Here is a 14,327-nt window from a genome sequence, read left to right as displayed (position 1 = left end):
ATCTTAGAATGAACTTTAATCAAATATACTTTTTTTACACTTTTTTTCTAAAGCAAGCAAAAAGTAACAGCTGATAACTGACATAAGAAAGAATGCAATTACAGAGTCACAAGCTGTGAAAAAATTTGTCAACGAAGACTATATGAAAAATCCGAAATTACTTTTTGGGCAACCCAATAAATTCTTGGACCCATTAAAGCATCGTTTATTACCTGTTTTCGCTGAAACTTGGCAAAATGAGTTGTGTTATGCTCTTCGGCATCCGTGTTCAATAGGGCAAATATCGGTCTATATTTGGTTATATCTGCCATATATACTGATATCCCGATTTTAGGTCTTGGACCCATAAAAGGCGCATTTATTGTCCGATTTCGACGAAATTTGGCACAGTGCACTATGTTTAGCTTGGCAATATTGAATATTCAAATCCAGGAACTCTGCAACTAAGTTCAGTTGCTTCCAGAGGAATCTGGGTCTGAGTCGAGTGGATCTGGTTGGGCAGTTAAACAGGTGACGTGTGTCGTGTGGTCCTAGGTCACAATTAGGACACACCTCCCGCACATTTGCCTGAACACTTGATCTGTAGGAGTTGAGTCGCCTGCAACTGTCGGAACATAATTAAGTCAAAACTAATCTGGTTTGCTCTGGGAGGTCAATTTCTTAAGGTGCAATAGAAGGGGGACGTTCTCCAAGGACCACATTCACCCAGTAGCTATGTTGTCTAGACCCTGTCACTTGATCTAGATGTTTTTTTCTTGCAGCGCTGAACGTCTCGCTCTAGATCATGTAGATCTATTTTGGGTCTTTTGGGCGAAGTACAACTATCTACAAGGTGTTGATTGGGATGGTCCCTACGATAACAGCAAATGCATATTTGCCCAAGAACATTCCGTTATGGAACGAGGCAAACTTCGCGCATATCAATGTGTACTGTCAAATTTAATTTAAAGCTCAATGAGAAGGGCCCCCCTTTTATAAACGAGTCCGAACGACGGGCCGCAGTGGGACACCTCTTTGGAGAAAGTTTTTACTTGGCAAAGTATCTCACAAATGTCCCCAGCATTAGGAGGAGATAACCATCGTTAAAAAGTTTTCTGATGTTCTCGCCAGGACTTCATCATCATCAAAGCATCAACAGAAGGTATTGCTTGGACAGCATGTAGTTATGTCTTCGCATAGGTAGCTAGAAGTAAAACCGGTCCAAAGATATCACCCCTACTTGGGGAACTCCTTGTATCACTCTACAGTGATTCGAATTCGTACCCCTAAATTCCACAAATGACTGGCATCCACACAGATAATTCACGAACCAGCGTTTCAGGCCTGGCTGAAGGGTCGTGTTGGCGATGTCCCATACACAGTGTTGAATGCTTTCGATAAGCCCAGTTCCACGAGGACTGCCTAGTCTGTATTGATTGAAGCCAACGCAAATGTGTGCGGTGATGGCATGCAAAGCAATTGTGGTGCTGATCGGTCTGAACGACTCCCCCTTACTCGGGGCATCTTCTTTGAGATATACGTTTAACCTATCGCAGATGTCACCAAAGGGTGACGGGCCTAATGCCATGATCGTTCAATTTTCCGCATATGCTACAATCCTTATGCCGTCAGAAGGGGGGAAATGGACGATGGGCAGAGGTTGAATAGTGCCGGAAATATCTACGGAGAACTACAGGGTTTTGGCTACTTATCTCTGAATTCCACAAACAACTGGCGATTTCACAGATAATTCGTGACTCAGAGTTTCAGGCCCGGCTGGAGTGATGTGTTGACGATTTCCTCAAAAATGGACGATGGGTAGAGGTTGAATAGTGCCGGATATATCGACGGGGAACTACAGGGACTGGCGACCTCGTCACTCAGAGTTTCAGGCCTGGCTGGAGTGATGTGTTGACGATTTCCTCAAAAAGTTTGGCATGGCTGACCGCGTCGAATGCTTTCGATAGGTACAGTGACACGAGGACCATCCTATCACATGGCCAGGGATAATTAAAGTCACGGCAAATGTATGCGGTGGTGGCACGTTAAGCTGTTGGTGTGCAGTGCAGTTTTCGAAATCCATGCTGATGCTCGCCAAACGAAAATTCTCCAACGAGGCTCAGGAGGAGTAGTCCCTTAAGCATTCTGGCTACTGGTGAGAGACGAGAGATCGGCATGTACTACTACCCCTTACTCGGATCCTTCCCAGGCTTCAGTAGCAGGATCACTCTATCCATATTCAAGACATCGGGTTAAGAGTGTTCTAAGGCAAGTTGAGAACAGTTGTAAGGTACTCGACTTCAGGTAGATGCAGATTCCACAATTTACAGCTTACGAAGTGATGGCTGCTCATCGGAGACCAGGGATACGACGAATGGCTCTCCTCCTAGACCTATCGCTCTCCGGATGCAAATTAAATTGACGGTTGAACAAACTGGCTCATCTCTTTGGATGAGGCAGTAGACCACAGCTTCCATAAACCGGTACCTAAGTAACATTGCTCCAAGTGTTCCAGCCACAAATTCCGCCTATGTTCGTTGACTACCCAGTTTATAACCAGATTCAGCTCGCTGATTCTGGGGTTAAAGGGGTCTATACAACGAATCCCATCACGCTCGTCTGCGAGTACCACTGCCTGCACCGGGAAATTGGGCTGCACTTGGGGTATTCTACCGGCTGGTATAAAGCGAGCAGCTGCTGCATTAATGATGTCCTGGAATTTCCTCTCGGCAACTATCACATTTGAGAGGGAGCTCAGTTCACTGAAGTGGCGTTTGATGTACTGTCTGAAGCCGACCCAATCGGCCTCCTTCTGATTGATAAACGCCCGGCGCTAAGAGGTTCGGAAGTTGTGAGGTCGGTTGATGGTAAGAATTATGGAGAGGTGCTCTGATCCCAAACAAATAACGACTTGCCAGGATACATCACTCAAGAGATCAGGGGATGCGATGGAAATGTCTCCTCGTAATCCTAGTGAGGACATCCTCATTCACCGTGCAAAACGTAGAGCCTTTAATCTACTTTGCCAAGGCTATGCCTCGCTGGTCGTTACCTAGGGGAGAGTAAGGGGAGGTTAGAGCGCACAACAAGTCGATTACAGACTTAGGTGCATGTCCATGGTGGCATGGGGGGGATTAACAACTACACCTCATTTCAACCTAACCTAACCTTACCTACCTAGGGGAGAATGCCATGAAGTGTGATGCACATTAAAGTCTCCTAGAAGCTGGCGATTATAGCCAGACAGTAGGCCACTTATGTCGGGCCTGTCAACTTGGCCATTAATTGGGACACAACGAACAACCGACAGTATGTACACGTTGTCGTACTTTAGGACTATCCCCATACATTCCGTGTAGGGGTCACTAGCACCAGGCGCAAGCGATATGGATCTATTGGGTTGCCCAAAAAGTAATTGCGGATCACGATGTCCAATAACCCACATCTCCACTTCTTAAGCAATTCTTACGTAGTTCATTGTATCCGTGACAACTGTGCAGGCTGCAGATGTTGCTGCAACCTTCTGACTCATTAAATCCACTATCTTATCGATCTTGCCTCGGAGGCTATTGCAATTCATTTGTAAGAGTGACACCCCTCCCGGCACTGGTCCGGCAATATTGGGGCTATATTGCCGCATGGGAAAAGTCGGAGAGATTTATTGGTCCAGTAAGGAGGACGCTGAAGGTAACGATGACGCTTGCGATCCACTGCTGTCAATGCTCGCCCAAAACCTTGCAACATATTCAGTGCGACTATAGTCCCACAGTGGCATAAGGGCCAGAGCATGAACGGAAATGCACCCACTCCAATGATGAAGGCGGATCTGGCAAACCGAACTGAACCAGTTTCAGGGGTTCTTTTTAATCCCGGCATGGACCAGGAGCATCCGGGGGGAAACGGACTCTGGGATGTGGCTCTCCCAAGACGAAAAAAAGGACGAACAACATATTCAGTGTGACTATAGTCACACAGTGGCATAAGAGCCAGAGCAAGAACGAAAATGCGCACACTCTAAGGACCCATTACACCTCACCGACACCGACCAATGATGAAGGCTGAACTGGCAAACCGAACTGAACCAGTTTCAGGGGTTCTTTTCAATCCCGGCATGGACCAGGACCATGCGGGGGGGAAAAGGACTCTGGGATGTGCCTCTCCCAAGACGAAAAAAAGGACGAACATGTACACGGAGGCGGAAGCTCTGGCCGATGAAGGACTCCATCGTGTTAATCCGATACGTATAACAGGCTGCCATGGGATTTGAGACAATGACTGACATACTTTTCCCGAATATGGTGGAGAACGGACTTTATTTAGATATAGCTGCCCTTTAGACCAATATTCCGTTTTATCGTCATAAAAAGTGGCTTGAACTAGCCCCTCGACTTCAGTGCCTTGTTTGTTCAAAATGGTGCCATATTTCGATATAGCTGCTACGGGTTCATAAATGTTGAATTTTTACCATATTACGACGAATGTTGGTTAACATTTATATATCCGAGCTGATGGGCATCCAAATTTCCGCCCGACCATACTTAAAGCCATTTTACTTGTTTTGGTATAAATTGAAACCATGTGCTTTCATAGTTTCCAAAACATTTTTTTTATCAAATTGTTTCATTTCATATTTCTTTTATCTTGTCCGGATTTTTATTTTTTCATTGGCATTGTATCAGCTTAGACTCCTTCCTGCCAAAAAAAACAGCATTCACAGAATGTCGATGAAGTGTACCGAGTGAGCCAAGCCCCACCACCATTGATGACCGACTGCCAATAAACAAATTTGCGAAATAACTTTTGAGTCCAACAGGGGACCACCAACGGAGCAACATCCTCTGTTGGAGTCTACATGAAATATTAACAAAGTTCGTGGCTTTCGTTTTTTTTTTTTCTTTGGTGTTTCGTCTTGCATTGAGGCCGAAACTCAAAATATGTCCTTACGAAATTTGTTTATGACCCCTGGTTGCATGGACTCATGTGGCCAAGAAGGTGGTGAACCAGAGAATACGACGACATGAACAGACATTTATGCTGTGAACAGTGTTGCCAATGAAAGAATTCTCAAATCATACAAAAAAGGAAAGATGCAGATAGTGAGAGGATAAGGAAGAAACATTTTACCCAGCTACTAGTGTCCGGCGAAGAGGATACCGCAGAACCAATTTCTGATGATGGCACAGAATGTTAACTTCCTAGTCAGCATGAGATCCAAGTAGCAGTGATCCGACTGAAGAACAACAAAGCAGCAGGAGCCGACGGGTTACCCATTGAACTATTTAAGACCGGAGGCAACACATTGATAAGGCGTATGCATTAGCTTATCTGCGCAATCTGGCTAGAAGAACGCATAACCGATGATTGGAACCTCAGCATTCCATGTCCCGTACACAAGAAAGGCGAAAAGACGGAGTGTGCCATCTACAGACCTAAAGTCAATGAGATAATTGGGCCATATAAATGCGGCCTTAGACCTGGTAAATCAGACATAGACCAGATATTCATACTGCCTCAAATCCTGGACTCGAGAAGGACAGGTCAACTCTTACCATCTCTGTGTTGACTACAAAGCCTCTGTCGATATCCCTATACATTCAAAGGTATTTTAAGCAGGGTTTGAATTGCTGACTTCAAAATAGAGACAGCAGATCAAAAAAAGCTTTGCTTTACTTTGAAAAACGTTCAAGCAATTTAAACCCTGATTTCATGTCATGTCTGAGTTTGGTATCCCTGCTAAATAAAGAAGACTCTTCATGACAGCACTTTCTGATACACGTTTCTCAGTAAGCACTTGCTGATACACGTTTCTCAATGCCAAACGAGGTTTCAGACAAGGTGACAGCTTCTCGTGTGAGCTCTTCAATATCCTGCTGGAGAAAATTGCACGAGATGCCGATTTGAATAGATATGGCAGTCACTCAATGATAGCTGCGATAGAGGTATCCATTAGGAGGTTGACGATCTGCGTCTGTGTCCAGTGAAGCGGCACATCTAGAACCGGGAGTAGGCTTGAATGGACTTCAAAGACCCAACAGCTGTGGGCTTCTGACGAAGATACGGATTCGAGTCTAAAGGACAAGGCCGAACCTATTCCTTCTTCGCATGCCTATAATTTGCTTAGGCCATCGGCCTTCCCCGGCAAACCAACACGCACTTTAAGAGGTTGGAATAATAGGAGACGCATCGCTCTCAGGTTTATTGAGAGGCTTAGTGCGAATGATCCAAAGACTCTCACTGATAGGGAGAGAGATTCCCTAAATTGGGAATTCGCTGCACAGGCTACCCCAAAGACTACACGTCTAAATTCGGAAACTGCACCACAGTCAGCCAAAAGGCTGCGGTCACCTGGAAGGCATCCCATGCCTAAAATAGCTAGGGCGAACAATTCACATGGTCCAAGAACTTTTGCTAGAGTCGCTAGGGACAGTTTGGTGATGGCAGTTGTCGACAAGGGAGAAGAAGAGGGCTGCATACCTAGGAGTAATTGGAGTGGGATAGTCAATGGACTGTCATCAGTATGGTCCGATGTCCTTAACTGGGTCTCTTCCAATTTGTGACGATACAGGCTGGTATCGAGGCTTTCGGCGATCAACACTCAATTGAAATGTATCGTTGTGCGCTAAAAAAGATTGGTGAGATCTGGCCAGGCGCATCACTAGATTTGGTCATGCTTGGATACCAAGGATTCCCTCAGATCCTGAAGCGATACTTGGAAGACTAAGGGAATGTAATCCCAATCTTTCAACCACCGACTGAAAGATTGGATGAGGCTGATGGTATCTTCAGCTCAATATGGATGATGTATAGTGAGGAAACACTAGCACTATTCGTTAATACACATTTCCCAGGAAACTCTCCAACGGACATCGTGGCTTTCGAAGAGGTTGTCTCTGGTATGCATTCGTCTGAGGTTATTGGGAAAATTATATCTGAACCGAAAATCCTTTGGGCAATATGAAGTTTCGACTCCTTTAAGTTGCCAGGTCCTGATGATGCATCAACGATTCAATTATAAGCTGAGTCCAATAGACTAGCTCGGTTTAAGTTGTTATGCTCAGATTGTATCAGCACGTCATATATACCTATGGGATGGAGAGACACAAAGATAATTTTCATTCCCAAAGCAGGAAAACCCTACCACACGAAAGCGAATGATTTTCGTCCTTTTAATCTGTCATCCTTTATGCTGAAGACAATAGGGAGGTTGATGGGAACATATCTTAGGGCTAAGATCCCTGGAGATCGCCTGTTGCAGCAACAGCATGCACATGGTAAAAACAAGTCCACTGAAACAACCATCGGTCTATATGGCAGCTATATCCAAATCTGGATCGAACTGAGCCAAATTAAAGAAGGCTGTCAAGGGTCCTAACACAACTCACTGTTCCAAATTTCGGCGACATCGGACAATAAATGAGCCTTTTATGGGCTCAAAACCTTAAATCGAGAGATCGGTCTATATGGCAGCTATATTCAAATCTGGATCGATCTGAGCCAAATTGAAGAAGGCTGTCGAAGGTCCTAACACAACCCACTGTCCCAAATTCCTGCGACATCGGACGATAAATGAGCCTTTTATGGGCTCAAAACCTTAAATCGAGAGATCGGTCTATATGGCAGCTATATTCAAATCTGGATCGATCTGAGCCAAATTAAAGAAGGGTGTCGAGGGTCCTAACACAACTCACTGTCCCAAATTTCGGCCAAATCGGATAATAAATGCGACTTTTGTGAGCCCAAAACCTTAAATCGAGAGATCGGTCTATATGGCAGCTATATCCAAATCTGGACCGATTTGGTCCAAATTGAAGAAGGATATCGAATGGTCTAACACAACTCACTGTCCCAAATTTCAGCTAAACCGGATAATAAATTTAGCTTTTATGGACCTAAGACCCTAAATCGGAAGACAGCTATATCTAAATCTTGACCGATCTGGACCAAATCAAAAAAGGGATGTCGAAGTGCCTAACACAACTCAATGTCCCAAATTTTGGCAAAATCGGTTGATAAATGTGGCTTTTATGGGCCTAAGACTGTAAATCGGAGGATCGGTATATATGGCAGCTATATCCAAATCTGGACCGATCTGGACCAAATCAAAAAAGGAATGTCGAAGTGCCTAGCACAACTCAATGTCCCAAATTTTGGCAAAATCGGTTGATAATTGTGGCTTTTATGGGCCCAATACTGTAAATCGGAGGATCGGTCTATATGACAGCTATATCCAAATCTGGACCGATCAGGGCCAAATTGACGACGGATATCGAAGGGCCTAACACAAATCACTGTCCCAAATTTTGGCAAAATCGGTTGATAAATGTGGCTTTTATGGGCCCAAAACCATAAATCGGAGGATCGGTCTATATGGCAGCTATATCCAAATCTGGACCGATCTTGGCCAAATTAACGGTGGATGTTGAAGGGCCTAGCACAACTCAATGTCCCAAATTTCATCAAAATCGGATAATAATTGGGGGCTTTTATAGGCCCAAGACCATAAATCGGAGGATGGGTCCATATGGAAGCTATATCCAAATCTGGACCGATCTGGCCAATTTGACGGTGGATGTTGAAGGGCCTAGCACATCTCACTGTCCCAAATTTCATCAAAATCGGATAATAATTGGGGGCTTATATCCAAATCTGGACCGATCTGAGCCAAATTAAAGGAGGATGTTGAAGGGCCTCAGGCAACTCACTGTCCCAAAATTTCAGCGAAATCGGATAATAAATGTGGCTTTTATGGACCTAAGACCCTAAATCGGCGGATCGGTCTATATGGGGGTTATATCAAGATATGGTCCGATATAGGGCATCTTCGAACTTAACCTGCTTATGGACAAAAACATTGTTGTTGTCCTTCACTTTTAAGTGCCTGAAAGAAAAAGGTGCAGAAAAGGTCGCCTACAGTGGCTCCTGTCTCCTTAGGGGGAGAGAATGTTCCATTTACAGAAAGCGCAAAATACCTGCTTGTTTTGCTGGACATGAAATTGAACTTCAAATCCAACATTTTGAAAATGGTAAACAAGGCGAATCTTACCCCATACACTTGCAAGAGAGCCATTGGCAAACGTTGGGGGTTTAGACCACAAGTCATGCACGGGGTATATACTGCAGTTGTCAGACCTATAATGCTATATGATGTTGTGGTCTGGTGGACGGTGCTTCAAAAGTCCACCCTATACACCTGCAAGAGAGCCATTGGCAAAAGCTGGGGGTTAAGACCGCGCGTCATCTATGGGTATATACTGCAGTAGTCAGACCTATTGTGCAATATGGTGTTGTGGTCTGGTGGACGGCGCATCAAAAGTCCACCCTATACACCTGCAAGAGAGCCATTGGCAAAAGTTGGGGTTTAGACCACAAGTCATGCACTGGGTATATACTGCAGTTGTCAGACCTATAATGCTATATGGTGTTGTGGTCTGGTGGACGGTGCTTCAAAAATGCTCCTACTACTTAATACTTAACCAGATCCAAAGGATGGCTTGTTTGGCATCACAGCCACACTGAGGACGACACCATCTGATGCACTTGGTCCCATATTTAAATGCCATATTAGTTTTCTTCCAACAACTCCATATGACTGAAAATATGAAAAAAATTGCATGATATGGCAACACTGCCCCTCCTTACAACAATAACCATATATTAGAAGGGACTGTGAACTCAGTGTGAACTTTGTTGTCACCACGGATGTTATCTTGGAAAATTTTACCAAAATAGAGACATGATAAAGAGTTCCTATACAATGCAATGCAAGTCCATTGAATGCTAGAGCATATCAAAGATTTGGATGACACTGCCCAAGAAATGAAAAAACAAATTTCGAAAGGAATGCATGTTGTATTCAGGCAAGGAAACAACCAATAGGCGCCACACCATAAAGGACAATGACTTTTTGTTGTTTCGAGGAAAAAAAACGATTTTCCAAGCTTCGAAAATCACATATCTTCATGCAATTCAATCTATTTATTTCCTCACTTGTTTATTGAGACCATAAAGATTGCTTTGATTTTCTTCCTTCCTTCCTTCCTTCCTTCCTGCCTTCTTTCCTTCCTTGGGATTTTTGTGAAAACTCTTCGTTGTTTCCCTAGCTAAAGGTTGTTGGTTGTTTAAGTGTGCTCCTCCGCTCTCATTCACAGCCAATTCCTGGCAAATGGCAAAAAGTTTCCAATAACAATTTACAATTTACTCAAGGCTTTGTTGTACCTTTTGTAGTACTTTCGGAATGAATTTATTCGCCTTTGCCCTCAACTCTTTCCCCAAAACAAAATTCACTCTTCCCTAACCAAAGAGCACCATTACAACCACCCCATTTTTAATTCAATTTATTTGTTTGTTATGAATACCTATGGCGTTTTGTTTACGTCCTGTTACGTAACCAATATTAATACGGGAAAACTTTTGGCCGTGGGCGTAGGGAAACGGTGTAGTGGGGTACTTAACCACAAAACTACATAAAAAAGTTTTTAAAATCAAAAAATTCAACTTCTCAGGATATTTCCCCATTGAAGAGGAAAGAGTGAAGAATAATGCCAGCATGTATAGGTGGTCGTATTATTTCCACTATTATGGGCCAAAGGGTATTTAGGAATCTGTATGGATAGACCCCCGGAAAACTAAACCATAACAATTCACCAAAAAGACGGAAGCTTGACGTTACAGAAGAGCTCTTCCAAATGCTAACAAAGTGAAGATTGTCTAAAACCACTTCAATACAATAAACCTTTCCTACCAAATAAACATATCACCTACGACCCTGCTCTCAGAACAATCAAATTCCAGTGTGGAAATAAATGTTTCATTACAAACAAAAGTTTCACAGTTAATGGGTTAAAGATTATCTTGAGCTTTGTTTGGTGCTGGTTTCCTCATGAATTGGGAAACCACTCAAAAAGTTTTATATGTGTATTCTTCCAAAGAGTTATTAACAATGGAAACCTCCAAATAGGAAGGATAGTCAGGCAGCTCCCAAAGTTATCTTGAACATGAAGCTATTTTTCGAGAAATTATGTGAAATGTACCAAAATAACCAAGCCAAGCGTAAAGAAAGCAAATTATCTCAATTTAAATATCACTTAAAAATCAATAAAAACACATTTCCTGATTTGCAAGTTCATACAACTTTTGCAAAATTTTTCGCTAGAAAAAACATATAGTCAATATTGAATAAAACATGTGGTCGAAGTTTAAAAATTTGTGATCTTATACATACCTGGTGGTCTTATACAGACCTATAGGTCTTATACAAACATGGTGGTTTAATACAGACCTGGTAGCCATATACGGACCTGGTGGTCTTATATAGACCTGGTAGTCCTATACAGACTTGAAGGTCTTGTACAGACCTGGTGGTCTTAAACAAACCTGCTGGTCTTATACAGAACTGGTGGTCTTATACAGACCTGAAAGTCTTATACAGACCTTGTGGTAAGACCTGGTGGTCTTATAAAAACCTGGTGGTCTTATAAAGACCTGGTAGTCTTATAAAGACCTGGTGGTCTAATTAAGACCTGGTGGTCTTATAAAGACCTGGTGGTCTTATAAAGACCTGGTGGCCTTATAAAGACCTGGTGGTCTTGCCAGGTCTATGGCAGTCTTATACAGACCTGGTAGTATTATACAGACCTTGTGGTAAGACCTCGTGGTCTTATACAGACCTGGTGGTCTTATAAAGACCTGGTGGCCTTATAAAGACCTTGTGGTCTTATAAAGACCTGGTGGTCTTATAAAAACCTGGTGGTCTAATAAAAACCTGGTGGTCTTATAAAAACCTGGTGGTCTTATAAAGACCTGGTGGTCTTATATAGACCTGGTGGTCTTATAAAGACCTGGTGGTCTTATAAAAACCTGGTGGTCTTATTAAGACCTGGTGGTCTTATACAGACCTGGAGGTCTTATATAGACCTGGTAGTCTTATAAAGACCTGGTGGTCTTCTAAAGACCTGGTGGTCTTATAAAGACCTGGTGGTCTTATAAAGACCTGGTGGTCTTATAAAGACCTGTTAGTCTTATACAGATCTAGTAGACTTATACAGGCCTGGTAGTCTTATACAGACTTGGTAGTCTTATACAGGCCTTGTGGTAAGACCTGGTGGTCTTATACAGACCTGGTGGTCTTATAAAGACCTGGTGGTCTTATAAAAACCTGGTGGTCTAATAAAAACCTGGTGGTCTTATAAAAACCTGGTGGTCTTATACAGACCTGGTGGTCTTATAAAGAACTGGTGGTCTTATAAAGACCTGGTGGCCTTATAAAGACCTGGTGGTCTTGCCAGGTCTATGGCAGTCTTATACAGACCTGGTAGTATTATACAGACCTTGTGGTAAGACCTGGTGGTCTTATACAGACCTGGTGGTCTTATAAAGACCTGGTGGCCTTATAAAGACCTTGTGGTCTTATAAAGACCTGGTGGTCTTTTAAAAACCTGGTGGTCTAATAAAAACCTGGTGGTCTAATAAAAACCTGGTGGTCTTATAAAGACCTGGTGGTCTTATAAAGACCTGGTGGTTTTATAAAGACCTGGTGGTCTTATAAAAACCTGGTGGCCTTATAAAGACCTAGTGGTCTTATAAAGACATGGTGGTTTTATAAAGACCTGTTGATCTTATAAAGACCTGGTGGTCTTATAAAGACCTGGTGGTATTATAAAGACCTGGTGGTCTTATAAAGACCTGGTGGTCTTATAAAGACCTGGTGGTCTTATAAAGATCTGGTGGTCTTATAAAGACCTGGTGGTCTTATAAAGACCTGGGGGTTTTATAAAGACCTGGGGGTTTTATAAAGTCCTGGTGGTCTTCTAAAGACCTGGTTGTCTTATAAAGTCCTGGTGGTCTAATAAAGACCTGGTGGTCTTATACAGACCTAATGGTCTTATACAGACCTAATGGTCTTACACACACCTGGTTGTTGTATAGAATCCTGGTGGTCTTATACAAACCTGGTGGTCTTATACAGACCTTGCGGTCTTATACAGACCTTGCGGTCTTATACAGAACTCTTGGTCTTATATAGACCTGGTGGTCTTATATAGACCTGGTGGTCTTATACGGACTTGGTGGTCTTATACAGACCTGGTGGTCTTATACAGACCTGGTGGTCTTGTACAGAACTGGTGGTCTTATACAGACCTGGTGGTCTTATACAGACCTGGTGGTCTTGTACAGACCTGGTCGTCATTATAAGACCACCAAACCAGCTATACAGAAAGGCCGAAAGGGATTTTCATATGGCATATGACTGGGCTAGACCCAGGTGTCTCAATGTCAACCCAGAGAAGACGGAAATATGCCTGTTCACCAGGAAAACGAAGGTAAACCAATTTGAAGCACCACGTTTCCTCAAAGAAACGATTTCGATATCTGACAAGGTCAAATACTTAGGAGTGATCTTGGATAGGAAACTTAATTGGTAGTTTCACATTTAGGACCATACTGAGAAGGCTCACAGATGTTGGGTACTATGTAGACGGGCCGTAGGCTCAAAATTGGGCCTGAATCGGAGGATAGACCACTGGCTCTACTGGAGCGTGATCAGACCTAAACTTACTTACGCTTCAGTAGTCTTTTGTACTGCCATGGAAAAAAAGTGCAACGTAGGGACCATACAACAGGTTCAGAGAACATATTGTCTTGGCATAGTCGGAGCGATAAAGACCACACCCCACTAGGACACTGGAGACTATTCTAGGTATCAGACCCATTGACAGACAGATTATATGTGAGGTAGCCACTACGGCTATGAGACTTAAGACGATGGGAGAATGGATTGAGGATGGGAGCAGCTCATACCTTCACGGTAAAATGGAGGAGACGTAGGAAACCTGAAAGGAATGGCAGAGGTTTCCGATCGGATACCTGAGGTTAACCTTGAGGTCGAGTGCAATGAACAGCAGCCAGCGGCACCCTCTTCTTTTGGCGGAACCCTAGTATTGCCATCTGGAAGATCATGTTACACAGATGGATCTAAGCTAGAGGACAGAGCAGGCCTGGGGGTCTACATAGAGAACCCAGTGACTGAGATCTGTTTTAGACTGCCTGACCATAATGTGGTCCTTCTAGCGGAGATCCGGGCGATCATGGAATGCATGAGGTGATGTGATGCTAACGCGAAGACGTTAAAAGTGAACATCTTTACCGACAGTAAATTTGCCATAAGGGCAATAACAACCAGAACGGTAAGGTCACGAACAGTCTTGCAGTGTAAGAAGGAGATTAACGCCTTCTCTGAGAATGGCAAAATCCGCATCATTTGAGCGCCGGGCCATAACGAAGTAGGGGGGAATGAAAGGACAGACGATATGCCAGTGAAGGCCAGGGGACTACCGTCAATAAACTGAATC

The sequence above is a fragment of the Stomoxys calcitrans genome, chromosome 3 (assembly GCF_963082655.1).
Source record: "Stomoxys calcitrans chromosome 3, idStoCalc2.1, whole genome shotgun sequence".
Classification (NCBI taxonomy): domain Eukaryota; kingdom Metazoa; phylum Arthropoda; class Insecta; order Diptera; family Muscidae; genus Stomoxys; species Stomoxys calcitrans.
This window is presented reverse-complemented; position numbering follows the sequence as displayed.